The sequence below is a fragment of the Pinus tabuliformis genome, chromosome 3_1 (assembly GCF_031772625.1).
Source record: "Pinus tabuliformis cultivar Carrire ecotype Pingquan chromosome 3_1, CPIR1, whole genome shotgun sequence".
In the NCBI taxonomy this organism is placed as follows: Eukaryota; Viridiplantae; Streptophyta; class Pinopsida; order Pinales; family Pinaceae; genus Pinus; species Pinus tabuliformis.
Window position 1 is genome coordinate 387,308,601 of NC_142301.1, and position 26,939 is coordinate 387,335,539.

The 26,939-nt window shown below is 38.4% G+C and overlaps 1 pseudogene; it reads left to right on the plus strand.

Moving 5' to 3' along the window:
* LOC149187349 (phytepsin-like) overlaps positions 1-26,939 on the plus strand; it is a 194,136-nt pseudogene that overhangs the window by 70,323 nt on the left and 96,874 nt on the right.

The window sequence follows — 26,939 nt, forward strand, 5'->3', positions numbered from 1 at the left end:
TTTCCATCACTTGTTAAGCAATAATGATGTGTAGTCTTATTTTGTGTTGCATGATAAACTGTGAAAGTGATGTCGTGTTTCCATCACTTGTCAAAGAAAAAATAGTGTTTGGACTTATATTTGTAAATAATGTATTGCAGTGATGATGTGTTTTCCATCACTTGTTGGAGCAACAATGATATGTTGGCCTTGTTTTTGTAGCTGGGGTATCGTTTCAATTTTGATGTAAACTTGACCATCGATTATGTGTTATAAACTCGTGGAAAGTGTGGGATGCTTGGGTCATTGGTTGGTCATGAAAGTCAAGCATGTAATTTTCAAAAGCAATGTACCAAAGGTTGCAGAGGTTGCAGGTGTCGACTCATCGCTTAGGGCTCCAAAGAACAAAGGTGAAGGAGATGGAAGCGAGACATTTTTCAAGATGCTTGTGATGTAGACAAGGTACAAAGAAGTTGCATATAATTTTTCATGCTTTTGGAGGACCAAAAGCTCCTCAGTGGGGAGGATTGATCCAGGTGGCTCCAAAGACACACACAAGACAAAGAGGGCTTATGGAAGCTCGAAAACCAAAATGATCAGAATGCCTTCAAACCACGACCAGATCATAGATCTTGTCATACTAATCGTAACGGTGTGAACGGTTCATCAGTTCGAGCTCGTATGAGGGAAAACGAGACAATCAAAGTTTTGGTTGACTTTTGCTCACTAGGCAGGCTTAAGGAGGCAACATTTTGGACAAAATCTGGCCACCGGATTTTGTCAAACCTGGGATAGATTCTAGGTGAATTTGTGGCCTATTTAATTTGTCTCCTTTAGTCATTTTTTGAATTTTCAAAAATGGCCAATATGTTGTTAAATAAAACAATATATATATATGTGTGTGTGTGTATATATATATATGTATATGTATATGTATATATATATATATATATATATATATATATATATATATATATATATATATATATATATATATATATATATATATATATATATATATATATATATATATATATATATATATATATATATATATATATATATATATATATATATATATATATATGTATGTATATGTATGTATATATATGTATATATATGAGGTGGCAGGCCACCACCCTTGCCACCCCAAAACTACATAACAAAAAATTAATTATTAAAAGGCTGATGGGCCATGACCCCCACCGGCCCAACTACACACCACACTATTTAAATGTTGGGTTGGCGGCCATGACCCTAGCAAACCCTCCAGCTATGTGTTAACCATATTAAACTTAATACGGGGTGGGCATGGGCCACCTCCAATGGACCCGGCCCACACCCCCAAAAACCCAACACTCAATGCATATTAAAAGAAGGGGCTAGTGCGACTTGAACCCATGGCCGACGGGAGGATCGGCCCCGCCCACGTGACAACCCCATGAACCAATGTACCAACTCAAACCTTTATGCACCTTTAATAAACCAAAACATTAACATGCCACTTAAAACAATGCCCATTCAAATGCATACGGAGGTTACAGGGCAGGCCGCCAAATGTGGACCCAACCCCCAAATAGATCATGCGGTTTTTGAAAATAAAACGGACATGTTTTAAATATGGAGGGGTTGGGGTTTGACCACCCGACCTCCTCCTTATAACTTGAAGATCATACCAATCCACCTAAACGGAATTTCTTGTTCTATCCACCCTCAAATTTGTATATAAACCCAGTATTTTCCCGGAGCACCCAAGCATGGAGGAACCAAGAGCTTGCACAGAAATCGAGATGTAATATTCTTAATTAATTTATTGTAGGTGGAACCATGATTGAGCGAAATTCTCAGGAGGGTGAAATTTTTGCAGTGTCCAAATTGGACAAATTTTATGTCGATCTTACACCTCTCAGCGACATGAACCTAATGGCATAGTCATTTTTCTTATTTGAGTAGAATACTTGCAGAGAACCCAAAGGAGGGAATCTTTGAGGAATTTAGGGGGAATCTAAAAGATTCCTTAAGCCCCAGATTTTCATTTTCTCAAAATTCGGAAATTTGACAGTCGATTTTGCACTATTCGATGCCACAAATTTGATGGTGCATTCAGATTTTCCATTTGATCATTTCATTTTTTGGCCACTTTTCAAAGTGGAGTGCAGGTGTCAGAATTCATTTGTGAACATTCATTTACATGAGATTTGACACCACGATATTGATGGCATGACCAACTTCAGAAGCTTGGGATCCTTTTCTTCAGATGGCCCCAGGATGTGAGGTATATGCAGTGTGGTCATGTACTTCTTTTGCTATGCATTGTGCTGCACAGATCCCTGTTAGATGTTTGATGAGGGATCTTGTTTCTTACTTGTTTTCACGATTCCTTCTTGATGTGGCGTGGAATCATTTGTGGGGTGTACTTTTTGTCATGATACAACATGTTTTGTTTGAGATCCCTTTGTTGTTATGTTGATGGGATACTCATGTGTCACCATGCATGTTTGCATTGAGATCCATTTTATGCCATATCGACGGGATGCTCATTATCATCATTCATGAGTTCAGGTCATATTAATAGGAGTCCTTTTTGACTGAGAGTTCCTATAGTGGAACATCTCTTGGAGCCACTCCTGCATGAGGGCATTTTCCTTGTATGATAGTGACGTCACCACCTATGTACATCATCACTATTGAAATCACTTAATGTAGTGGCTTACACCATCTTGACACTAGGGCCTGGAGATGTAGTCCCTCCTAGACAAACTCCATTATCAACAACTTATGTTTTCATGTGTTGATAAATGTCATGTCCCTCTTCTTTACAGCGTGTAGTATGTATTCATTTATGTTCTTTTAAAAATGAAATTTAACACATCACAAAAGTAAAAGGTCTTGGAAGGGTCCTTTGTCACACCTGGACCTGGATCAGCGAGTGAGGTGAGTGGCCTCTGCATAGTTTTTGAAGGGAGTTAATCCCAAGGTGATTGTCGGGTTCAACTGTCTGGGTGGTCAACATGGAAGTTGATTGAACTGCTTGCGGGCAATGCACCTTGAAAAGACTAGCTTGGTGCTTCTATGATGTTCTATTTGACAATCAATCGAGTTGATGTCGGGGTAATGATCTGGTTTTCAAAGGGGAATTTGGTCGTCAATACTTCAAAAAAAATGACTAAGTGTGTGAATGATCAAAAGATGCATAGGTGATCGTGAAAAAACACACTCACATGACTCAACGATGAAATGACTCAAACCATCTAGACACACATGTTCAACATGACTGACCGATGGTGCAAGTGACAAGTGCGGCACTCATGATTGACCGTTCATTGATAGAAACGATGCTTGCGTGACAGTGAATGTGACTCTGTGTGTGAGCTCAACAGATGGTTTCATAGAGAACACAACAAGCACATACAAAGCGAACACTTCAAGCATAACCAAAACATGGTTGCAAGAATGACTTAGACACCAGCATGCAGAAACTTGAATGAAACGAACAAGAAAGGTGGATGCAAGGACTCACACGAGCTCACAGAGCAAACCCACATATGTGTAGTCATCAAGTGAAACTCTTAAGGGAGGCTCTGAAATTGGTGCAAGCCAAAATGTTGGAGGGTCGTTTTAGCTACTACAACACGTTGAAATAATTCGGTTCTAGAAGTGACACATTTTCATTTTTGACCAAAGGATAAGAGGGGATATCTATCCCCTCAACATGATGCTCCACTATATCACAAAATAGTTTCTCTTTAGAAACACGCTGATCATCCCTCATCACCAAATCTTGACCCCTAATCAGCAAGGCAAAGTTATCAAATGGAACAACAACCCCCAATCCATATTGAAAAGTAATCATCCCCTCAAGACATAAAGTCTTGAATACTAGCATGGAATTAGACATAGACTTCATGTATAAACTCCCAAACTTATTCTTCATATTTTCAACATTACCCAATTTTAATAGGTTTGGCTACTCCTCCATTAGTTTATGTAAAGAGTCACCCTATAAACTAGGAAAATTGAATGCGCTGCAACTTGAATGAAGCAATTACCATTAATATAGTTAAGGGAAATGTACTCTCAAGAAGAGTGTTCCATGGTTGACTTGTTATATGATAAAAATTATCAACTATAAGAGATTTCTCATTATCCTCAACTAAACTCCTTGGAATCCGTTATTTACCACAAGTACAACTAGTCATAATGTCCTTGCCTCATTGTAAATCTTCACTCAAAATCCCTCTTCCAGCTCCCAATTGATCTTGGAAAATACCTACACCATGGCGTCCATACCTATAAAAACACATTGTTTCTTATATGGTACATATTTGTACTCTATTTTCCCATATTGAAAGGTGAGATTCACTTGTTAGTTTCTTTATCCTTCATATCATGATTTTTGTCCCCTCTTGCCCTCCCCTCCCCTAATACTTAATTAAAAAGAGAACATTAGAAAAATGAAAAATGCATGTGGTGCAGTTAAGGAATGTCATGGCATTTTCTAAGGATTAAAATATTATCCCTATTTATAGAATTATGGACCACTATTTTGGTTTGAAAAGCTATACATATAGAGTGTGGCAAAATATTCAATAAAAAACATGTCATTTACTATTAAAATTGGTAAATTGTTGGCAAATATTATCCATTCAATCATATATATGTAAAAATATGGGTAAATTTTTAACCAAGTGAGCAAATAATGTTTTTTAGAAAATGTCCAAAAAATAGTCAATTAGTGAAATTTCTCTCCTAAATGTTTCCCTACTAAGGATGTGGCATGTCAATTTGTCAATCACCTCATAGTTTATATGTGTTCATCTATGAAAAAATATTCCAAATATAAATGCATGGACAAATAAAAAATGAATTTGACACAGTCAAACAACTTTTAGACAAAAATCACAATAAAAGTGGAAATGGGTTACTCATCCTTAGTTATTATAGTATATAAGATAAATAATACAACTATATGCCTTCAACACTCTTATATATTTATTTGCAACCAGCTTCTATGCTCTAGCAAATTTGAAAAAATGATTCATTCTAGCTCTAAATTATAATTATCACAAGACATTAGAACATAAAAAACCCAATGTTGTTATGCTTTGTCCTATTTTTCATGGCATGCAACTTTCTAGTGTCTCAATTTTACTTTTTTAGTTAGTGGTGACCGATATGGTCGCCTTTTATGTTTTAAGATTATTTGTTAGACATATAATTTTGTTATAATCATGGTTTGTTTACTTTTTTTTTATTATTTAGAATTTTTTTTACCATTCCACTATTGGTTGTATTTCTCACTTGAAGAGTTGGCATGTTTTTGTCAACTTATTCTTATACTCACCCTTTTGCATAAACCTATGTGTTTGTGTGTGTGTTTAATGTTAGAAACTCTAGTTTGGGATTGAGATGTTAATTCAATGTATTTTAACACTTGAGAATAATATTTTCTTATGTTTCTATGATGACCAAATAATCCATTAGTGTTATCGGGAAAACTAGTGTCCATTCAGAGCTACTAGTCCCACTAAGATGAGTAGCTATCTTAGAAACAAACAAACTAAAGTCACTCGTGTTTTCCTTTATGAGAGATAGATGAGAAAGAAGCAGAGAGTACCAACCTCAGTCTTTTGCTTGGCTCCTTGCTTGTTTCCTTTCCCCTTTGACAGAACTTCACCACTCTTTCCTCACTTGTCCCACTTCAAAGAGAACCTATAGAGTCAAAGCAGCATAATACCATCAAACAATAAAGATCTATAACCATAAAAAATATAGGATCATATGTATATTAATCATACAAATGCATATATCAATACAAGATTCAGAGATGCACAAGAATATGGAGGAAAACTCAAATAGCTTTATTGATAGAAGTAGTAGAAGAGAGAATTATAACCCATTGGTCTGACCTAGCGCCATCCTCCTAGCATGAAAGCCCTATTCACCTCATGAAAAATCTTAGATCACCCCACAATACAATGTTGCACAGAAAAACCAACAGCACTTCCTTACAAAATGCAAAATTCCAGCCTTTGGATCTCTAGGATGAGGGATCCATATATAGATGTTTGCAGTTGGGGGAGTCAGCTTCTGGGATTTTGATTAGTGTCATCTCTCTGATAGTTCTTGGTTCCACTTTGAGATTTCATGATCTCTTACTCATCCTTGGGCGAATTCAGAGAGGCAAGTGTCAAATGAGTAGCTTCTAGAAGATTCTCTGGGTCTCCACCTAGAAAACTGCTTCTGCCATTTGTCTTCTCTCGCTCATCGCACCCTACAAAAGGGCTTTCTAGTATGCATCACACTTTTTGCATGTGGTAGGTGAGATGCATCGCACCCTTAACATTGAGCAGTCTGTATGGTCCAGTTCTGAGTAGTTTTTCATGGAGAACTTCTGGGAGATGATGTAATCAGCTGACCTTGATCCTTTAGGGTATGAAACAACACTTTTAGGGACTTAGAAGCCCTTGGTTTATGGACATATGTGATTTGGGTTGCAATTCCAAAATATGTCTATAACAGTTGCCCCCTAAAGCATGAGGTCGTAAATCTTTTTGATGTCGGGTGAAATGCTTTATCATGAGGATCCGAGGTTTTTCAAACTGGAAGGTGACCTGTAATAAGATACAATACAATTCATTATCTTCATAATATTTTCATGATCTAGCTGAGGCGGGCATTCCCATGCTTAGCTTTATAAATTCATATTCATGTACATAAGACAGACAATCGTCTGTGTGGCAGATTGATGATTCTGGTAGAGCCATCATCCTTTAGTTTGGATGATTATCTGTGCAGCAATGATGTCTTTATTTTCCTGAATATATCGCAGCCTGGATGGATGAAACTCGATTTGGGGCCTTCAAAACTCGTTCAATCTTCGCCCGAAGTACAGGTCAGTCCATGTGAAAAGATGTTCTGATGTTGAACATGGAAAGACATCGCCTAATTACCAGCCAATGATGTAAGCTGTTGACAGGCATGAGAGGAATCATCGATGATGATGATGACCCTCAAGGTACTGCAGTACAATTCACGTGGTGTGAATACATGAGTCGATGTTGAACACCACGCAAAATATTTCGGTCGAAGGCCATTGATGTAAACCTATCGCTGGAAGTGAGAAACTTACCATTGAGGCATGCAAGCTTCAAAGTACTGAAAGGGTTGTTCCTAAGTCGACTTCTTGGATAATGAGTTGACGTCAACAAGAAGTGACCCATCGTAGGAGGGCCTTAATGAATCCCACATCTACGACACGAAATGGAGCAAATGATTTTGTGGAGGTGAAAACGATTTGATGATATAAGGTTCAGGGTGGCGTCATGAAAGAATGAAGCGTGAAGGTATTGCAGCGGATGAGACACAAGCAGGGTTGGTGAGTTCTCTGAGCGACTTCTCTTGAACATATCAGTGACACTGAAATGGATTGGTAGTGTTAACCCCAAAAATGGATGGTACTGTGGACCAATGGCGATATGACCGGTGAACGTAATAACCCAACCCGACTCAATCATGGTGATGGAGTGAAAGTGTCATGTTCAAGAGCGACCTGCTACTAATAAAGTTTCTTCAAGTTTTCTTCCCAATTTTTCCTTAGTCATTTCTGACAAGGACCTCTTTATTTTTGTCAAGCTTGAGGAGGATAACATATGCTTGTTCTATAATTTTCCCTTCGGGCAAACCCGTCACTATGTTTTAACGAGCCTAGCGATAGTGAGACTCACTCTTGTCTACATTGACAAGTTTTTCGGTATTGTTTTAACGAGTTTAATGACAAGGATAACTCGGTTCTTTTCAATTTTAGAGATTCTGAAAAGAGACGGAAAGGAAACTCAAATGTTCCTTTTTCATAATATAATCCCTTAAGTCTGAAAAAGTATAAAACAATGCGAAAGGGATGAATTTTCAATAGTTTTAACGAGCCAAACAAGACAAACACTCGATCTTTTTGTGTAATAATCCCTCAGGTCCAAAAAGATTAAAATCTAGAGGAGGGATGGCACTTCCAATCACTTTAACGAGCTGGAGAGACCAATTTCTCGGCAATCTTTTCATATTTTACGAGTCAGATGAAAAGAGCTTAAAGGAGACTCGTTTTTTGAGGAACGAGTGATGTTTTCGGATATCAGCTGGTTCCAGGTAATGTTTGGAACTTTTTCAATCACGGCAGTGTAAAGAAGGTGGCTAATAGGATCACTCGTCGCAGATGTTCCTCAAAAGGGGTAAACAATCAAATGGAGGCGTATGATCGGCTAAAAAAGAGTGCAAGTGATGGTAAGAACACGACCAAGGCTCAAAAGATGATAAGAATGTGATTACAATGGTTATTTACCAGAGGTGGGTTCATTTTTTAATGAGATTAAACTCTGGTGGAACATATTCTCATTGCTAGGTTTATTTTTTAACGATCTTGAACTTCGCGTAAAACTGCTTGTGATAATGGTCATTGATATTCAATTCACCGTTAACACTATGTTCTTTTGACGGTTGTACTGCCTATTCAATTGCTCCATCAAAATGATTAGAAATGAGAATACATGGTTGAAAAATGAGTTAAAAAACTAATACCCTACTTCATAGTTTTTTACCCCTCATTTTACCATTTCATTTCAATTTGGGATTGTTGGAGCTTTGGAGGTGTTTTCCCCCTTGATTTTTATCAGTTGATTCTGGGAGATTCTGTGGACGATTTTCGGCACCGTCTGGACTAGGTAGGAGTTAAACCTGAGCTCTTCAATTTCATTCTTTCCTTTTTGAATTCTAAGCATGTTTTCCTGCTTTTTTGAGCCTCTGGAGTTTGAACAATTCGTTCTACCCCTATCGCACCTAGTATACATCGAAAGGTGTGGTGCATACTATGTTGGCCACTGGCCAGTCAGTATGCATCCCACCCAGTACACAGCTAGGGTGCGATGGGTGCAAGGAGGAAAACTTTTGCACTGATTTTTCATGGAAATTTTTCCTGTTTTTTGCCAAATCAGGATCCTAATTCTTCTCTTGTTTGTTTTTCAAAGATTCATCGGAGCAAAATGGTTGTTACATGGCGTGAATGCGAGCATGAAGAAGAGGACATGGTTTCCTTACATGATCTGGGTACGGTAACTGCATTGCAGAACTGTGGCTTGCTCAAGTTCTTCCGCATATCTAGCATGAGGCAACAAATCAACTTGTTGCAATATTTCCTCGATGCATGGGATCCTACCAACCAAGTGTTCCAGATTAGAGGCAAATCCATCCCCTTGACTGTTGAGGACATCTACTTCTTGACCAGTTTATCGAGGCATGGTGCCCCTCTCTCACTATCAGGTTTCGCCTGTGGGGGCGAATCCATGAGGGATTATATTCGCCGATACAGTAGAGAAGGATCTCAACCAAGCAGGGATGGCAAGATCAATATCCAAGATGTCACCGACCGGTCCTTGAGGACTATTTTATTCACCTTTGCTAGATTGGCTGGTAGCGCGGCCCTTCACTTGCCCAACAGGTCCTATATGTAGTACACCTTGGAATGCCTCGAACCAAAGGTATTCAACCGGTGTGATGTAGTAATTCTAGTGATAAAAGAACATCTTACCAAGGCAAAAAACGAAAGATCCAATAAATTTGGCTATGGTTCTATTCTGACCGCTTTCGCCTTGGCGAAGATCCAACTGATGCATCCACGGTACATTTCACTCGGTCTGCCACCACCAACTAAGCCACTGATGCAGAGATGGGTTGACCTTATGGCCAAACATGCTGGTCAATCGCAGGTTTCCTTCGCTGATGCCTTCTTCGAGTGGTTCAACCATCAGCAGATGGTTTATGTGGAGTGTCCATATGTTGGGATGGATTTCCGGGGTGACCCAGATTTGGTGCTGCCGGCTGGCGAGTAGTGGGGTGTCATAGGTAAAAATCTCTGACCATATCTTCATTTATTTCTTTTATAATGTTCTTGTGCTTTTTAAATTTTTATCAAGGCTAATCAAAACTCATGTGCTCATGCAGATATCAGGCCAGTGCGACCAACAGTGCGCTTGAGAGCAGTAGCTGCCATTCCAAGAGGGGAGGCTGTAGGGAGGGCTGTCCTTCGTGATTTGGATGTAGCTGAGACTCTTGTAGTGTTGCAGGATCAGATCGAGGGTCTCACCCTTGGTATTCTAGATGTGAGGACTGATGAGCTTCCTCTGAGATTATAGCGCCATACCACTAGAATGCCAAGCCGATGGACTAGGCTCTTACGCATGATTGCACAGGAAGTGACTTGTTATCGCCAACACCATTAGACTAGGGTGCCCCCTTGCATTTTGAGTTTTTGGGTCATATGACCAATTTTGTCTTGGACACAAAGCACTATGTACAAACTATAAATAGTTATATATATTTTGATTTTCGGAGCTTTATTTTGGTTAAGTTATATGATCCTGATGCAAATATTGATGAAATGCTTTTCTTTTACAAATGTTGCAAATGTCTATCTAACACATAATTTGCTAATGAATCAGTTAATGTGTTTAAGTTTCTGGAAATATGTTGATATTGAATAGAATCAAACTGCCTTTCCAAAATCTTGACCCTTAGGAACATACGATACATAGCTAGATTCCGAATGGAATAGATCCGGTAAGCTGTAGAATGACGAGTTGTGAGTCTAGCCTGACGACAAGTCAGCGTATGCCCCTCCCGATGGCATCAGAGAGGAGCTCTATCAACGCGTTGTATTCAGTGATGTTGTTCGTCAATCGACCAATACATACCCCTCTAAAACTCACTAACTCGTCACTTGGATCAAAGATGGCCCAAGTTGCAGAAGATAGGTTCCGCGTACTATGACTTGCTCCATTAGTGTATCCAACAAATTATTCCAATAGGTTCGACATCTACAACAAAATGAAAAAGTGGATTACCTAACCAAAACAATCACTCTTAACGAAAACAAAAATGTAACAAAAGCATATGAAGAGGTTACTATGCTGAGTCAAGCATAGTAACGCTTAAGGCACAACCTGTTTCTGGGTTGCGATAGTGGAATCCCATCATTATCCTCTAGCTCGTAGGCTCCTTTTTCTAATACATGCTTAACAATATAGGGACCCATCCACAAAGACTGGAACTTACCTATTCCCAATTTATCGGATCCTTGGTCGTAAAGTAAGACCAGGTCACCTTCTTAGAAGACACGGGGTTTGACATTCTTATCAAACTGTGCCTTGGCTCATTTCTTATTTTCTTCGTTAGCCAAGGTGGCATCACGAAGGGTTTCATCCAGTTGGATTAATTCCAAGAGACGAGCCTCCTCCTCTGAAGTTCCGGGGAGAAGGTCAACTGCGAGCTTGAGGGACGAAATTTCGCACTGAACTGGTAAGATCGCTTCCAGGCCATACACCAACTGAAAGGGTGTAAACCCAGTCGCATTTCTCACCAATGTCCGGTATGCCCACAAGGCTGAGTACAAGATTAGGGGTCAACTCCGTTTATGGACTCCAATCATCCTTTGTAGTATGCGCTTCAGGGCTTTGATGATTTCCTCAACTTTCCTGTTAGCTTGCAGATAATATGGAGTAGAGCTATCGTGGGACGGTCCTAATTTGGTAGCCAATTCAACCATCATGTGATTGTGGAAATGCGATCCATGATCTGTGACTATAGCTTATGGAACACTGAATCTGGAGACTACATGATTAAAAAAGAAAAGAGCACCCGTTTCGTTGTTGTTGTTTAATGTAGGCATCGCCTCGGCACATTTCGTAAAATATTCAACTGCGACTATGATACACCCATGCCCCTCGGCTGAGTGGGGTTACATGTCATGAAATCTATGCCCCATTTGGCGAATGACCCAATAGAAATTACTGGCTGGAGAGGTGTAGGTGGTATTCTAGTTTCGCGGTCGAAGATTTGATAAGCATGGCAACTTCTGACTACGGTTATGCAATCCTTGAACATTGTTGGCCAGAAGTATCCTGCTTGTAAAATCTTTTGTGCCATAGCATAACCAGATTGATGCCCCCCACATGCGCCTGAATGACAATCATTCAGGACTTTTTCAGCCTCCTCATGGGTGAGGCACCTTCGCAGAACTGTATCGATACCACGACAGTAAAGTGTATCACCGACGATCATGTAGTATTTTTCTCAGTATCAAGTACATCATTGTTCTGAGCGAGAGGTATTAGACGTATATGTTTGGGTTTGGAGATAGATGATTATATCTCCATACCACGGATCGCTTGAAGACATCAGAAACAAAGATTCATCCATGATTGTTGCTTTGGATGTTGAATCGTTGGACGACGATGGGAAGTCACATAGTAACTCTACAAAAACCAGAGCTTTCTTTGATTTGGATTTTACGAATTCTAGATCAAACTCTTGCAAAATTGCTATCCACTTTGAATATTTTCCCCCAAGAAACTGTCGCGACAAGATGTAAGTCATGGGGTTGCAATCTGACAAATTGGTAGTTTTCGAAAGAGGACATAGTGTCAAAATCTCTGTACTACTTGAACAACTGCAAGAGCCAGCTTTTCAACATAGGAGTACTTGCTTTCTGCATCATTTAAGTTTCGACTTAAATAATAGACAGGATGTTTGATTCCAGTGTCTTCTTGAACTAAAACCATTGCGATGGTCGTATTTACCACAGCCAGATACAGGTAAAAGTATTTTTGATAATCAGGAGTGTACATTAATGATGATTTTATTAGGGATTCCTTTAGAGCATGAAAGGAAGCTTGTGCAACCTAATCCCATTTGAAGGGTACTTATTTTTTTAATAGATGCGTATAACCTTTAGTAAGTTCGGCGTAATTTGGAATGAACCTCCTTAGAAAATTTTCTTTCCCTTGGAGTTTCTGAATCTGAAGAAAATTTGAAGGTGGAGGCAGATCAATGATTGCTTGAACCTTACACGGGTCGAGGTGAATCCCATCCTTTGAAACTACAAAGCCAAGTAAACGACCAAAACCAACACAAAACACACACTTGTGCGGATTGAGTTGTATCTTGTAGTGTCGGCAATGTAGAAATATTGCTCTCAAATGCTGCGGATGATCAGTCCACTTTCGCAAATGAGTTGGAAGATCGTCGAGGTATGGTTGAACGATGTTATTGATGTCATGGAAGGCATAATTCATTACCCTCTGAAAGGTTTCCCCTGTGTTCTTTAAACCAAAAGGTAGCTTGTGGTACATGAATGTGCCCCACGGACAAATAAATGCAGTCTTTGACTGGTCCTGTGGGCAAATATTTATTTGATTATACCCAAAAAATCTATCCATAAATGAAAAGATTTCACATCCAATGCATTCATCAATTATCTGGTCGATGAAGGGTGTAGGGTAGTTGTCCTTTGGACAAGCTTGATTTACATCCCTGTAATCGACGCATACTCTAATCGTTCCTTGCTTTTTCATCATAGGAACAATGTTCGATACCCAATCAGTTAGAGGAACCAGGTAAATGAAACTAGCATGGAGAAGTTTCTCAACTTCTGCCTTGATGGCAGCAGCTTTCTTCGGGTGCACCTGTCGAAGCCGTTGTCGTACTGGTTTGACATTTGGATACATCTTAATTTCGTGTTCGACTATGCTCGAGTCAATGCCTGGAATTTCTTCATATGACCATGCAAAGACATCTCTGAACTCGTGAAAGAGAGTGTAATATACTTCCAGTTCTGAAGAAGAACAAGATTTGTTGACATGAATATTTTCTACAACATCTGGTTTGGTCGAGATATTTATGGCGATAGTTTCTTCAATATTGGACATATTTTGCTAAGAATCCATCGTATTTACAGTATTTGATAGAAAATAAAAAATTGAAGGATGATTAATGTCGTTGGAGCAATCTTCATTGTAATCTGGATGATGGGAACGATGGTAGTAATCTTCCCATGGTGCCCCCTCTATCATCATTGACTGAACAATTCCTTCGTTTGTAGAATGTACATGTGACCAAGGATATGAAGAGGTACCATATTCCTTAGACCTATCTACCCAAACGCTCGATGAGCGTTGATTTGGGTTTGCCTCCCATGCCAAGAACATTGATTGCTACAATATTTCTATTGGGCTTGGAGGCAATACCTGGTGATGATCCATGCTAACATCGTGTTCGAACATCTTCTAAATAGAAGATACCATATTTCAGGTTCCCACCGTGGCCACTTCCGCCAGGTTGTGTGGAGGCGGTAGGGCAAAAGTACCCATCAATGTAGGGTATTTTAGCAGGCCTACTCCGATATTTTGAAGTAACTGAGAGCTTCCGTGGATCATCGGGATTCTTCCTGTAACTTGTGAAATGTTGGGGAGAAAGGTTTGTTGGTCAACGATTGTAATTCCTCCTTGAAAAGGAAATGCAATCTTTCTAAAGTATATTGACACAACAGTGGCCATAGCATAAATCTAAGGCCTTCCCAGTAGGATTTTGTAATCGAGGTTTCCATCGATAACTTCAACATCAATTTCTACTGTTTTTCCCCCCAGTTCAACTTGTAAGTTACTCAAAATCCCGTATGGAGTGTATGCTCATCCATCGAATGCTTTTAACGTCGTTGATGATCGCGACAAGGGTGGTGAGCCTAAATTTTTCCAGCAACTCATTGACATAATACATGTAGATGCCCCCTCATCAATAATTGTTCAATGAACAGTTTTGTTGAGAGCTTTCACTTGAATGAGGAAAGCGAGTTGAGCTGGTAACTAAGGTTCATATCCTTTATGATTAAGGGCCACAATATTGGAATCCGCTGGGTCAATCCCACCTATTGGTGATAATAGAGCCTGCTTTTGGGAGGGGCAATTTTGCAGTACTTCAAGCGTCGACATAGCGGATGGCAATTAGGCTAGGTCCTCTACTATATTATAATTATGTGTTATTCTGGCATGAGGATTAAATGTCAATTTGTGTACTACTCCATTTAGCGGCTTTATCGTTAGCTCAGGAATGATGGGTGGCACAACTTCTTTCGAAGTTGTTGTCGAACTACTAGGTTGATCAGCAGCTTTGTTGTTCGACAGCTGTGGATTCCCGTAATCTTTATTCCTTGTCGATATCAAAGCATCATTTTTCTATTTTGAAATGGGCAAAATAAGCACTTGGAATCATTGTCGCTAGCAACTAGATTAGTTCCTGGGTTTCGAAACGGATCAGTCAATACCCCTGAGGTTTTTGGGTTCTTGAATAATTTCTTAATCTCAGCTTTATGCAGACAGTCTTTCATCCAATGATCCTCATCGCATATAAAGCATGGATGACCAGGTCTCTTTTTCCCAGATGGGTTTTCAAAAGCTTTTTCAGGAGACGAATCATCCTGCTTCTTATTTTTCCCTTTATTTTTCTTCTTGCCCCCCCTGGTTTCTTCGGTTCTTTGCCTTTGTCGATCGACATGGCATTAACCTCCGAGGAAAGAAGTTCTTAAATTGCATTTTGACCAAAAGCCTTACGGGCTTTCTTAGATGTAGCCTTTGTGGATTTCGTGTTGGTCGTACTTATCAGACCATCACCGGCATGAGAGTCTTTGTTTGATTTAGGAGGGGGAGGAACAGAAAACTCTGGTCTAGGAGCATCAAGGATTTTGTCATAGAGCGTTCCAGACTGAGTATAGATCAAGTCTAGATATTGTGCATGAGCAATGACTTGCTCTTCGATGATGACCCCTCCCTTAGCCACATCTTCTGGAATAAAAGGTAACAATGACATAATAAACCATTCAGCTTGTAGTTGATCAAGAACATATGTTTTTACCATTCTATGATGACGTTGCCACTCATGAATATGATCAGATATGTGAGTGGCTATCGTCTGCTTGAAATTGGTAAGAAGATCCATTCCTGTTTCGTACACTATTGGTAACTAAAAATGGGTTGAAAAGGTGGTGGCAAGGGCGCTGAAGTTATTGAATGAATCTCTAGGCAATTCGATGTACCATTTTTCTACCAAATCAATTAACGTTCGCTGGAAAAGGCAAAGCCTAATCAAATCATCATTTAGAGTGTTGGAAGAACACCATAGATGGAAGGTCATCACATGATTCGATGGATCTTGACCCGGATTCCCATTGAATTTAGCAATATCTGACGGAAGTTTATGAGGAATCGCCGGCCGCCAAGGGGCATAAGCAATTGGATCGTTTGTTAGCCGATTTAGATATGGCAACTCTAAAATCGCCACAAACGACAACTGTTGATTCAGGTTCGGCGAAGAATACCCAGGATATGATGGGATCGCCTGAGCTGTGGGTCTTTGCATACTAGAATAATGTATTTGATGCTGATAACTTTGATAAGGTTGTTGGGCATAACCATTTTGATATGATTGATGGTGACTATTTTGAATATACAACTGCCCATTACCTACAAAGCTTTGTTGCTCAGGTCCTCGGTAAGCTTGCTGGAATTGCAGTTGTTAATATTGCACCAACCATGTTTGTGAAACCATTTTCTGTTGCCTAATACTGGATGTTTGACCAAGATGAGGGCTAATAGTACCCGTTTGAGCCTAAGTCACTCCAGTTAAGGAACCACCAATTGTTGATTGTGATTGTGTCATGGAGACAAGAGGTTGTTGTATTACAACCTGAGAATCTTGATGTTGGCATACAACAGGCAACGCTTGTACTTTCGACACTGTCACAATAGCCGATGTAGTGGGGATATTCGACACAGGTAGATTTGGTTGCATTGAGTATACAACTCTTGGTTGTTGAGGCAGTATTGGCACCCAAACACTGGATGTAATTCCAACTTGACCTAAATTCTGTTGTGAACTCTCATATGGTCGTTCTCCTGGAGGGAACAATGAAAGGGCATACTGCCCCCCATACGGCGGCAATCTAGTGCTCAAAGGAAAGATTGGACTTTGGAAACTAGACTGCCCAAATTGATACTGTTGTGAAAGATCAATTTGCTAAGACTCAACAGAAGAAATTCTAGATATTATTCTGGACAAACAAACGGGAACAAGCCATACTATTGAAATAGTCCTTGGGTGGACTTCCTCTAGCAGTTGAGAGCTAGTTGGGACAGATGGTATACCAGCGAACATTCTCAGAGTGGCGACAGGAGGTTCTGTTGCCACTGTGTTAGATGACACAGTCCTAGATGTCGATTGTTGTTGAGACATATCGAGTCTATCCAAAAGATTTCCTAGTGATTCTACAGGGACTTGCAATGAAGGATGACTAACTTCTAAAGTAGAAGGATATAGGTGGATCCCAGTTCCAAAATCTAATGGAGTACTGGATGGAAGATCCTTCATAATTTCTTCTATAGAAAACAGTCCAGGTAGAAGAGGTAGACCGTCAGGTCCGTAAAATATTTCTGGTGCCTCAGAACGTATAGACTCTGCAGCGACAGATGCTGAAGGGGTAACACCTTTTGAATCAACCTAGATGGAGCTGGTTTAGGAATAGAAGTGTTTACTGTTACACTAGGATCAGTTCTAATGTCATCTTGTAACTGCAGAACTTCCTCTGTAGAGGTAGGGATACCAGAAATAGTTGGAGTGACTGGAGTCTCCGAGGATATTGAAACACAAGTTTCAAATAAACCAGGAGACTTTGACCCAGTTAAACGAGTTCGCTTGGCCCGGAATGGTTTTGTTTCTGGAGTTAGAGACGGCTGACTCGTTAGTCTCCGTGAACGATGGGGTTTTGATTGACTTTCTTGCAAGATTGCGAATTACTTGATCAACTCAAAATAAAAAGGGAAAATGTTATTCCAAATTAAATAAATTTTAGATGCTTTGACACAACTTGCTTTTTCAATTTTTAAGAGTCCAGAAAAAGCTAAAGATGACTCTAGTCGCCTTCGATTTTTAATGAGCCCGAAGTGACAAGTGCTCAGATGAACCTTTTCTTTTAAGGAGTCTGAAAAGAATGAAAGTGACTACTCTGGAAATCTAGACAGAGGGATTACCAAACCAATCGCAAAACTGTAGAATACTTTTTACAGTATGGTATTCAATCTTCCCGAATGTTGTGTTCAGTGCATTGCAATCGATAGGGCGGCAAACATGGCTTCCTAAGGATAAAGGATATAGCCTATTGTGGTCTCCCAATATATACTCGATGGTACGTGGGAGCACAAGTCCATACTGGCACTTGTCATCTCAAAGAGAAGGAATCACCCAACCTACAATGAAAGCGACAGTTTCCAGGGTTTACAACACCGGAATACGTCTCTAGCCTAGACTTCTAAATGTTGTGCGTTAGGTTCCAAAGTTTTTTTATGTTCATTGAATTTATTTTACAGTTGATCTTTCTTAAGAAGTTTGCCTTTAAGGTTAACCACGTGATGTAGATATACAACTCCTAAATATGCAATCTAAGATGATAAACAATCGTTTACTCTTCTTTTTGCAATGAAAATCCTAGCTACTAAGGAAAGAGGAGCGAAATTCTTTCAACATAGAGCAGAGAGCACACACTAGGTGCACCCTAAATCAAAATCAACAAGCAGTCTAAATGCAAATGCACATGCATGTATTTGTTTTCCGCTTTCTTAATGTGTGAATGAAAAAAAGAATGCTAAGTAAAAATCTGAACTATATTTTCTTTCAAAGTGACGGTACTAACAATTTAAAAAAAAAAAACGAAAGGAAGATGAAGACAACACTTTGCATTTTCAAATCCAAAAAATGAAAGGAAGACAAAGACGACACTTTGCGATTTCGAATTCAAAAAATGAAAAGAAAACTACTTTGTGATTTCGAATTCAAAAAACGAAAGGAAGGCTAAGATGACACTTTGTGATTTTGAACTTGAAAAACGAAAGGGAGACTAAGAGCTACACTTTCAATTTCAATTTGAAAACTGCTTTTGACACTTCAAAGAAAAGATGATTCAAACAAAAAACAATGGAAAAAGTGTAATCGACTATCAGAAAGAGGAAGACTCTTTTCTTTGACTAAAAACGACACTTGCGACACTTCCAAATCAAAAGATGATAGTTAGATTAAGCTACTTTTTTGTAAAGGAGAACTGTAAATGGCGAAAAATACATAAAAATATTCACAATTCTTTTTACAATGGAGGCTGAACAATGCAAAAGAAGGGAGTTTCAACAGTTGTATACTAATCACAGATAGCAAAACTCTTGAATAAATTTGAAGACAATGAAGAAAAACCAAAATCTGGAGGCAGAAACAGTCTTATCTAATCATCGCACCTGTAACATAAGGAAACATGGATGCATCCCACCTACTACACATGGGAGTTGTGATGCATCCAGGCTGTCAAAAGGAGACAGTGTGATGGTCCAGGGACGAGACTTTCACTTTGTCTTTGGTAACAGTTTGCACCTGTAGGGTCAAAGCAGCATAATACCATCAAAGCATAGAGATCTATAACCATAAGCAATATAGGATCAGATGTATATTAACCATACAAATGCATATATCAATACAAGATTCAGAGATACACAAGAATATGGAGGAAAAATCAAAAAGCTTTATTGATAGAAGGAGTATAAGAGAGAATTACAACCCATTGGTCTGACCCAGCGCCATCCTCCCAGCGTGAAAGCCCTCTTCACCTCATGAAAAAGCTTAGATCACCCCATAATAGAATGTTGCACAGAGAAACCAACAGCACTTCCTTACAAAATACAAAATTCCATCCTTTGGATCTCTAGGATGATGGATCCATATATATATGTTTGTAGGTGGGTGAGTCAACTTCTGGGATTTTGATTAGTGTCATCTCTCTGATAGTACTTGGTTCCACTTGGAGATTTCATGATCTCTTACTCATCCCTGGGAAAATTCAGAGAGGCAAGTGTCAGATGGGTAGCTTCTATAAGATTCTCAGGGTCTCCACCTAGCAAGCTGCTTCTGCAATTTGTCTTCTCTCTCTCATTGCACCCTACAGAAGGGCTTTCCAGTATGCATCGCGCATTTTTCATGTGGTAGGTGAGATGCATCACATCCTTAACACTAAGCAGTCTCTATGGTCCAGTTTTAACCAGTTCTGAGTAGTTTTTCATGGAGAACTTCTGGGAGATGATGTAATCAGCTGACCTTGCTCCTTTAGGGTATGAAACAACACTTTTAGGGACTTAGAATCCCTTGGTTTATGGACATATGTGATTTGGGTTTCAGTGCCCAAATATGTCTATAACAATTAGTGGGCAGAGTTAATTTTTGTTGCCATCGACTAATTAATGTTGATGTTGCCATCATTGTTGTTTCCATGAGACTTTCCCTAATTATGCAATATTATACTGCATGAATTCATATTGGATAGGTTAAAATTATCAAGAAGGAAGTAATATATTACATAATATATAGGGGAAATAGGCATTTCTAGTATACTGAAACATACAAATATTCAAGCGATTTAAAATTAGGCATTGGGACAGAGAGTTAGAATTTGGTATTGAGAGATTATTGAATTAAGTATCAAGTGAGGGGCACATTTGAATTCGTACCTTTATACTAGATTGGTCTACACTCTTCAAGATACAACAATGTAATTGGTCTCCTCAATGTTCTTCTTCTTCATTGTTCAATTTGCATAACTATCTATGTGACATGGGAATCTCTCATACATATGGAAATTTGTACAATTGTATGAACATTACAATGCCCAACATATCCTACAACTCCTCTACCAGTATTCTCCCACCAATTTGATACTTTCTGAAATCAAGGATTTGACCAAGACATGAGTGATCTAGTAGGTGCAAGGGCTCTCTAATGAATCCCCATTGGGTAGAAACAAACAAATCTCTAATCATTTCTATAAGTTATAGAAATTGTTTTTACCCATCTAATGTGTGTGATGTAGACACTAATATTCCAATGACTCAAAGGCTAACCTCTCTACTATTAGTCTCTTTTTTGGGTTGCTCCTATGATAAAGAGAATAGGAGGCTTGATTTCGGTGATATGGTCCATTTCGACCTCGTTAGATATTGCAAAGAATTTATTTTTGGTAGAAACTTTATTGATATCCAACCAGTTTGTTGATTAAATTAAGATAAAAAAGAGAAATAAATCATTTTCCAAGAGTTTTGTCATGTTTCCATACTAAGGGTAGAAATAAAAAATAGATATAAAAAATGTCACAAATAACTAAGATAATAGTGAAAATGTGGGTTTTTAAATTAGGAAAGTGCAATGTGTGAGGGAATTAATGAAAATATTTTGAGAAATATTATTCAATATCTATTAAAGTTAGAATCATTATTAAATACACTACAAATGCACATTTTAAATAATAATTTCATAAAGTGAATCTGCATTATTAACATTTCATGTTATGATGTTACTAACACTTCAAAACATGGAACTTATCATGCATTAATTTTATAAAATTTCCCACATAATTATATGCTCACCATTCTCTTCCTACTCTTGGTTTTATGCTTTCCAACCAAATTCGGCACTAAAATGTATCTTCATAGTCATATACTCAAGCTTCTTTGCACTTAAGTTTCTAACTTCAAAATGTTTATAAAATACAATAAACCATTCATCAAATGCCTTAACCTCTTTGTTTCCTTCACACAAACACTAATGCAGACTCTCTTTAACATGGTTATCCGAGACAAGAAGGTTGACAATTGCAAGCTTTTTGTGCGTCGGGAGGACCTAAAATGGATTTACAGGGACCTTCGCTATGACATGGACAAGATCATGGTTAGATTGAGCAAGTTAGAACACTACATCATCTCTAATTTAGATACCGATTCAAATGCTCCTCCAAATGGTGAAGCAGTTATAAATGCCCAACCAATCAATATGGTTAGTGCAAACTCCTCTTCAGAACAACCAACGATTATGCCAGATGACTAAGTCTCTCTCAGGTTGTTTTTGGTTCATGTGTTATGAAACCAACTCACAAAAAGATAGAAAAGATAGTTGAACGCCTTAGAATTCAGCCTCTTCAAGGGGGCAACCTCCTTTACATTACACAAATGAAAAAGTCTTGGACGATTCAAATGAAAAAACCTTCTTTCTATATATAGGAGTCTAAGGAGTCACAATATAACCTAGCCGACCTAATAATAATAATATAAAGCCACAAAAATAACAATAGTTGGATTCTATGGGGCACAGTAGTAACAATATGGGGACAACAGGGGCACAACAATATTAATAAGAGATACAACTACAATAGTAATGGGGTAATCACTAGTATTATAGGGACCTAACATGCCCCTCTCCTTCAAAAAAATGTTGCTCTCAATCCTTGAATAGTTCTGGATGCCTCTGTATAAAATTCTCATCCTCCCATGTGAAATATTCAGTGGATAAGTTCTTCCACTCGATGAGATACTCAGAAATTGATCGATTTCGTAGTTGTCGAGTTCTTGTCTCTGTGATTGTTTTTGGTTCCAATATAATTTTTCCTTCCTCGTTAAGTTATGGCAATATTTTTTGAACTGGGAGCTTGTCACCTATAACCTTCTTTAAACATGAAACATGGAAAACTAGGTGCACTCAAGAAGCTGTAGGAAGCTCCAATTTTTATGCCATAGTACCAATATTTTGCAACACCTTGTACAGACCATAATACTTTGGTGATAATTTATTATCCTTCTTATCTTGCTTGAGGGACATTTGTTTATATGGTTGTAGCCATAGGAATACCCAATCACCTACATCAAAACTTCTTTCGCTGCGATGTTGATCTGCCTGTTGTTTCATTCTATTATGTGCCAACACGAGGTTATCCTTTAAGAGTTGGAGGAATTGTTGTTGATGTTCAATGTGATGTTCCACTGCTTGAACCTTAGAATTTTCTCTTAAATATGATTTGATGGATGGTGGCTGATATCCATAAAGTGCCATAAATGGGGTCATTTTTGTTGCTATATGGAAGGAAGTGTTATACCACCATTCAGCCAGAGGCAACCATTTGACCCATTATGTCTGTTTATCAGATACAAAGCAACAAAGATATCCTTCCAAACATGTGTTTACTATCTCAGTTTTCCCATCAGATTGAGGATGATAAGATGAGCTATTAGCTAACTGAGTACCAAGATAAGAAAATAATTCTTTCCAAAAATTTCCAATGAAAATGGGATCTCTGTCACTTACAATAATCTTTGGATTTCCATGTAGCTTTTGAATTGTTTCCATAAATGCAGTAGAAACTATACTGGCTTTAAATGGATGTGATAATGCATAAAAGTGTGCATACTTGGTAAGTCTGTCAACTACCACCATGATGACACTCTTTCCCTCAGACTTGGGTAAACTTGTGATAAAATCCATTGAAACCTCCTCCCAACGTTGGCTTGGAATCGATAAAGGTTGTAATAGACCCAGGGTCTTAATTGTTTCAAATTTATTTTGTTAGCAAACCAAACATTTCGCCACAAACTTTTGAATATCTGAGTTAAGGCCATCCCAAAAAAATTCCTTCTTAACCCTGTGGTAATTTTTTTAAAATCTTGAGTAACCTCCTAAGGGAGAAGTGTGCAATTCCATAAGAATCTTTTGTTTGAGTTGGGAATTCTTACAGAGGTATAAGCGATCTTTGTACCATAACGAATCATTTTTCTAGCTAAATGTATCAGATGTACTAGAATCTTGTTGTAACTTTTGAATAAGTGCCCACACTTCTTCATCATTCTTCCATTCCTCCCTTGCTTTGTTTATCCAATCTGGTTGGATAATAGAAATGGCGCACAACAATGATTCCACATCCTCATCCTTTCTTGAGAGTGCATCTGCCACCACATTTTGCTTCCCTTTTTTGTAGATGATTTCAAAGTCATAACCCAACATCTTTGTGACCCACTTTTGTTGCTCTTCAGAGGATAATCTTTGTTCTAAAAAGTATTTAAGGCTATCATGATCCGTTTTTACCTTAAATTGTCTTCCCATTGGGTAGGGTCGCCATTTCTTAAGTGCATGTAGTATTGCCAACATTTCCTTCTCATAAATAGCTTTGTGTAAAAACTTTCCATTGATTGGATGACTTTCAAAAGCAATGGGTCTTTCATCTTGCATTAAAACAGCATCAGTTCCATTTCCTGAAGCATCACAATCCACAACAAAGGTTTTTGTGAAGTCCGCTGTAGCTAAGACCAGTGCTTGGCACATTGCCTCTTTAAGATGTTCGAAGTCCTTTGTTGCTTTTGGAGTCCATGAAAATGCATCTTTCTTCAATAATGTTGTTAGAGGTGCTGCTATTCTCCCATAATTCTTAAAAAACTTTCGATAATACCCTGTCAAGCCGAGAAATCCTCGCAGATGCCTTATGGATGTGAGGATTTTCCATTCCTTAATGGCTTTAATTTTGCTAGGGTCTACCTTAACACCTTCATGAGATATAATATGAACCAGATATTCCACCTCTTGTACTCCAAAGAAACATTTGGATCTTTTTGCATCTAATTGTTTCTCCTCCAATAGTTGTAGCACCATGTCAACATGTTCAACATGATCCTTCCAAGACTTGTTGTAGACTAGTATATCATCCAAAAATACTGACACAAATTTTCTAAGGAAGGGTTTGAAAATGGAATTCATCAAACCTTGAAATGTAGAAGGTTCATTGGAAAGGCCAAAAGGCATGACCAAAAATTCATAATGACCCTCATGTGTTCTAAATGTTGTTTTCGGAATGTCTTCAGTCTTCATTCTGATTTGATGATATCCTGAATGAAGATCCATCTTGGTGAAGTAAATTGATCCATGCAATTCATTCAGTAATTCATCAATGACAGGAATGGGAAACTTATCTTTAATAGTGAGCTTTTTGAGCTCCCTATAATCCAGACACATGCACCATGATCCATCCTTCTTGTGCACCAGTACTACTGTAGCAGAGAAATAACTTTAACTAGGTTGAATTATACTAGCCTCTACCGTTTCTGCAATCATACATTCAATTTCACTCTTTTGGGCATAGGGATATCTGTACGGCCTGATGTTTGCAGGAACACTTCCTGGAATCAGATGAATAGTATGATCATGATCACGAATAGGTGGGAGACCTTCGGGAGTCTCAAATACCTTGGAATGATTGTCCAAGACTTTTTGGAGATCTAGACAAATAGATGATTCTGTTGTGGAAACATCTAGCGAACATAATTGTGCAATTACACCTCTTTGTTCCTTTTTTAGAAGCTTTGTCATATTGTTAGAGACTATTATCTTTCCTGGTTTCCCTGCAATACCCCTTAATTCAAATTCCTTTCCTTCTGCAGAAAATTTCATGAAAAGTTCTTGAAAATTAAAAGATATTGTACCCAAGGATTGTAGCCATTGGACTCCTAGTACAACATCAGCACCTCCCAATGGAATGGAAAGCATTGGGCCATTCAATACATATTCTCCCCTGTATAGCTTGATATTATGGCACTTTCCAAAGAAATTTATCGTTCCTCCATTTGCAACCATCACTTGACACTCTGGTGCTAGATATAGGAAGCAATTCAATTCTTTTTCTATCTTACAATGAAAACAATTGTGGGTACTTCCTGAATCAATCAACACTATTAACTTTTCTTCTTGATTTGTCCTTCTATCTTGATGGTTTGAGGAGTGGTAATTCCAACCAATGCATTAAAAGATATGGTCGGATTCATTTCTTCTTTATCTAGGCTTTGTTCCTGGAGTATATCCTCTTCTTTTGACCTTTCTTGCTCCTTTTCTTCTTCCTCTTCACAATCTATGTAGAATATTTTTTTCTCAGCACACTTATGACCTTTAGTGTATTTGCTATCACAACTGTAATAAATCCCTTTTTCTCTTTTTTCTTCAAATTGTTGTTTTGAAACCAGCTCAAGAAAAGACAGAACAGATAGATCAATGCCTTAGAATTCAGCCTCTTCGAGGGGGAAACCTCCTTTACATTACATTTATAAATGAACAATTCTTGGATGATTTAAATGACAAAACCTCCTTTCTATATATAGGAGTCTAAGGAGTCACAATATAACCTAACCAACCTAACAATAATAATATAAAGCCACAAAAATAACAATAGATGGATTCTATGGGGCACAGTAATAACAATATGGGGACAATAGGGGAACAACAATATTAATAAGGGATGCAACTACAATAGTAATGGGGTAATCACTAGTATTATAGGGACCCAACATGCCCTTCTCCTTCAAAAAAGTGTTGTCCTCAACGTTTGAGTAGTTATGGATGCTTTTGTATAAAATTATCATCCTCCCATGTGGAATTTTCAGCAGATAAATTCTTCCACTTGATAAGATACTCCGAAATTGATCGATTTCGTAGCTATCGAGTTCTTGTTTCTGTGACTGCTTCCGGTTGCAATATAATTTTTTCTTCCTCGTCAAGTTCTGGAAATATTGTTTGAACTAGGAGATTGTCGCCTATAACCTTCTTTAAACATGAAACATGGAAAACTGGGTGCAATCGAGAAGCTGCAGGAAGCTCCAATTTGTATGCCATAGTACCAATCTTTTGCAACACCTTGTATGGACCATAATACTTTGGTGATAATTTATTATCCTTTTTAGCTTGCTTGAGGGACATTTTCTTATATGGTTGTAGCAGTAGGAATACCCAATCACCTACATTAAAACTTCTTTCGCTACGATGTTGATCTGCCTATTGTTTCATTCTATTCTGTGCCAAAACGAGGCTATCCTTTAAGAGTTGGAGGACTTGTTGTTGATGTTCGATGTGATGTTCCACTGCTTGAACCTTAGAGTTTTCTCTTAAATATGATGTGATGGATGGTGGCTGATATCCATAAAGTGCCATAAATGGGGTCATTTTTGTTGCTGTACGAAAGGAAGTGTTATACCACCATTTAGCCAGAGGCAACCATTTGACCCATTATGTATGTTTATCAAATACAAAGCAACGAAGATATCCTTCCAAACATTTGTTTACTATCTCCGTTTTCCCATCAGAGTGAGGATGATAAGATGAACTATGAGCTAATTGAGTACCAAGACAAGAAAATAATTCTATCCAAAAATTTCCAATGAAAATGGGATCTCTGTCACTTACAATAATCCTTGGGTTTCCAT